Genomic DNA, 4,606 nt, shown 5'->3' with positions numbered 1-4,606 from the left:
TTTCCTGTGGTCATGTATGGATGTGAGAGTTGGACTGTGAAGAAAGCTGAGCGCCGAAGAATTGATGCTTTTGAACTGTGGTGTTGGAGAAGACTCTTGAGAGTCCCTTGGACTGCAAGGAGATCCAACCAGTCCATTCTGAAGGAGATCAGCCCTGGGATTTCTTTGGAGCGAATGATCCTGAAGCTGAAACTCCAGTACTTTGGCCACCTCATGGGAAGAGTTGACTCAGTGGGAAAGACTCTGATGCTAGGAGGGATTGAGGGCAGGAGGGAAAGGGGACAACAGAGGATGAGATGGCTGGATGGCATCACTGACTCAATGGACATGAGTCTGAGTGAACTCTGGGAGTTGGTGATGGACAGGGAGGCCTGGTGTGCTGCGATTTATGGGGTCACAAATAGTCAGACATGACTGAGCGACTGAACTGAACTAAACTGAAGGGTGTCCTACCTGAATTCAACATTTTTCAATCTTGCTTTGACAGTCTTCCAGTTCTGTGTGTCTCTTCTGCTATTTGGCCATTAAGAAATTCTTGGGGTTGCAGGTGGGCCATCCTTTTTATAGGAAACATAGAAACAGAATTTCAACAGCCAGATTCTATGCTTCTTAATTGATTAACCTGTTCCATCACACCATGGGGTTAAATGATGCAACTGCATGACTCCAGACTTGTCTGTCACCAATGTACTCCCCTCTTTGTATTTTCCTAACTATGGACCTCAGGACTCATAAGATTTCTTTTGGCTTCCAAAAAGCATTTATTAATCAATACATTTTATTTTGTAAGTAGTTATCACAGTAGAGAAATATACATCTGAGCCACATGAAGGTACAAGTGTAGCTGCGTGGATATACTATGCTTCTGGTTCAAAGTGAGGAATGTAATATATTTGAGTCTGTCTCAGACACTTTTTGAATGCTGATATATTACTTCATTAGTCTATTCAAGAGATTGAAAAAATATTTGGGCCTCATTACTACTCATATAAAATTAATGAAAGCAGGGGTGGGGTGGGGCAAGGGATTCACAATGTCTAGCATAGAATCTCACTCAGAATAACAGTCTTCAGTGGGCTTTCCAAGTGGCACAGTGGTATAGGATCTGCCTGTCAATGCAGGAGATGCTAGAGATATAGGTTTGATCCCTGGGTCAGGAAGATCCTCTGGCAAAGGAAATGGCAATCCACTGCAGTATTCTTGCCTGGAAAATTCCATAGACAGAGGAGCCTGACCCACTACCATCTATGGGGTCGCAAAGAATCAGACACAACTGAGCCTACATGTGCTTCAATGTTTATTAGAATTTCCTGTAGGACATTTATGAGGACTCGATTTATATCCTGTGGCAAAATTCCCATTTGTGATTCCTCCATAAAATTCTTGTGTCTCATCTCTCTTGCTCTCAAGATTTCTATCAACCTATTGCCATCAGTGAAATTCTGTTTACCTTTCCATTTCACTTCAATAAAAACTTCCTCCAAGCCCAGCCCTTCATGGTTCTTGATTTCCTGCCCTGCCTCTCTCTATTTCACTTATGTTTTACCCTGAAAGTAGCCCTCCTTCCCCTGTTACCTGATCAACTAAGACTTCTAAGGTAAGGAACCCTTGATTTTGAAGATTCTCAGGGTGGAGAGGAAGATATAAGGAGCAGAGGGAAAGATGGCTCCTCCATGTCTCTTGGAAATTGCAGTTTTAGGATGAGAAGCTGTGGCATGTGAGACTGTGGTGATTCCTTAATATTTAGCACCTGAAAATAACATATGTGTAATACACTTTTTAAAAATTATTTATTTATTTTTTTATTGAAGGATAATTGCTTTACAGAATTTTGTTGTTTTCTGTCAAACCTCAACACCAATCAGCCATAGACATACATATATCCCCTCCCTTTTGAACTTCCCCCATCTCCCTCCCCATCCACCACCCCCCCAGGTTGATACAGGGCCCCTGTTTGAGTTTCCTTAGCCATACAGCAAATTCCCTTTAGCCATCTATTTTACATATGGCAATGTAAGTTTCCATGTTACTCTTTACATACATCTCACCCTCTCCTTCCCTATCCCCATGTCCACAAGTCTATTCTGTTTGTCTGTTTCTCCATTGTGCCTTGTAAGTAAATTCTTTAGTACCATTTTTCTAGATTCTGTATATTTAGAATTTAGAATTAGAATATGATATTTATCTTTCTCTTTCTGACTCACTTCACTCTGTATAATAGGATCTAGGTTCATCCACCTCATTGGAACTGACTCAAAAGTATTCCTTTTTATGGCTGAATAATATTCCACTGTGTAAATGTATCATGACTTTATCCATTCATCTGTGGATGGACATCTAGGTTGCTTCCATGTTCTAGCTATTGTAAATAGTGCTGCAATTAACACTGGGGTACATGTGTCATTTTCAATTTTGGTTTCCCCAGGGTATATGCCCACTGCAGTACTCTTGCCTGGAAAATCCCATGGATGGAGGAGTCTGGTGGGCTGCAGTCCATGGGGTCGCTCAGAGTCGGACAGGACTGAGCGACTTCACTTTCACTTTTCACTTTCATGCATTGGAGAAGGAAATGGCAACCCACTCCAGTGTTCTTGCCTGGAGAATCCCAGGGACGGGGGAGCCTGGTGGGCTGCCGTCTATGGGGTCGCACAGAGTCGGACACGACTGAAGCGACTTAGCAGCAGCAGGGTATATGCCTAGGAGTGGGGTTGTTGAGTCATATGGTGGTTTTATTCCTAGTTTTTTAAGGAATCTCCATACCGTCTTCCATAGTGGCTATATCAATCTACATTCCCACCAACAGTGCAAGAGTGTTCCCTTTTCTCCACAGCCTCTCCAGCATTTATAGTTTGTAGACTTTTTGATGATGACCATTCTGACCAGTGTGAGGTGATATCTCATTGTAGTTTTGATTTGCATTTCTCTAATAATGAGTGATGTTGAGCATATTTTCATGTTTATTAGCCATCTGTATGTCTTCTTTAGAAAAATGTCTGTTTAGGTCTTTTCCCCACTTTTTGATTGGGTTGTTTGTTTTTCTGATACTGAGTTGTATATTTTGGAAATATATCTTGTATATTTTGGAAATTAATCATTTGTCAGTTGTTTCATTTGCTATTATTTTCTCCCATTCTGAGAGTTGTCTTTTCACCTTGCTTATATAGTTTCCTTTGCTGTGCAAAAGCTTTTAAGTTTAATCAGGTCCCATGTGTTTACTTTTGTTTTTATTTCCATTACTCTAGGAGATGGGTCATAGAGGATCTTGCTTTGATTTATGTCATTGAGTATTCTGCCTATGTTTTCCTCTAAGAAGTTTATAGTTTCTGGTCTTACACTTAGGTCTTTAATCCATTTTGAGTTTATCTTTGTGTCTGATGTTAGGAAGTGTTTTAATTTCATATTTTTACATGTAGCTGTCCAGGTTTCCCAGCACCATTTATCAAAGAGGCTGTCTTTGCTTCATTGTATATTCTTGCCTCCTTTGTTAAAGATAAGGTCCCCATAGGTGCATGGGTTTATTTCCGAGCTTTCTATCTTGTTCCATTGGTCTATATGTCTGTTTTTGTGTCAGTATGATATTGTCTTGATGACTGTAGCTTTGTAGTATAATGTGAAGTCAGGAAGATTGATTCCTCCAGCTCTATTCTTCTTTCTCAAGCCTGCTTTGGCTATTCGGGGTCTTTTGTTTTCCATATGAATTGTGAAATTTTTTGTTCTAGTTCTGGGAAAAATGACATTGGTAATTTGATAGGGATCACATTGAATGTGTAGATTGTGTTTGGTAGTTTAGTCATTTTCACAGTATTGATTCCTCCAACCCAGGAACATGGGATTCCTACCCAGAACTATGTTATTTTGATTTCTTTCATTAGTGTCTTATAATTTTCTATGTACAGTTATTTTGCCTCCTTGCTAAGTCGCTTCAGTCATGTTCGACTCTGTGCGACCCCATAGACGGCAGCCCACCAGGCTCCCCCATCCCTGGGATTCTCCAGGCAAGAACACTGGAGTGGGTTGCCATTTCCTTCTCCAATGCATGAAAGTGAAAAGTGAAAGTGAAGTCGCTCAGTCCTGTCCGATTCTGAGCGACCCCATGGACTGCAGCCCGCCAGGCTCCTCCATCCATGGGATTTTCCAGGCAAGAGTACTGGAGTGGGGTGCCATCGCCTTCTCCGTTTGTCTCCTTCAGATCAGATCAGATCAGATCAGTTCAGATCAGTCGCTCAGTGGAGTCCGACTCTTTGCGACCCCATGAATCGCAGCATGCCAGGCCTCCCTGTCCATCACCAACTCCCGGAGCTCACTCACTCATGTCCATCGAGTTAGTGATGCCATCCAGCCATCTCATCCTCTGTCGTCCTCTTCTCCTCCTGCCCCCAATCCCTCCCAGCATTAGAGTCTTTTCCAATGAGTCAGCTCTTCGCAAGAGGTGGCCAAAGTACTGGAGTTTCAGCTTCAGGATCATTCGCTCCAAAGAAATCCCAGGGCTGATCTCCTTCAGAATGGACTGGTTGGATCTCCTTGCAGTCCAAGGGACTCTCAAGAGTCTTCTCCAACACCACAGTTCAAAAACATCAATTCTTCGGTGCTCAGCCTTCTTCACAGT

This window comes from Bison bison, unplaced genomic scaffold, assembly GCF_000754665.1.
Source record: "Bison bison bison isolate TAMUID 2011002044 unplaced genomic scaffold, Bison_UMD1.0 scf7180017864097, whole genome shotgun sequence".
Classification (NCBI taxonomy): domain Eukaryota; kingdom Metazoa; phylum Chordata; class Mammalia; order Artiodactyla; family Bovidae; genus Bison; species Bison bison.
This window is presented reverse-complemented; position numbering follows the sequence as displayed.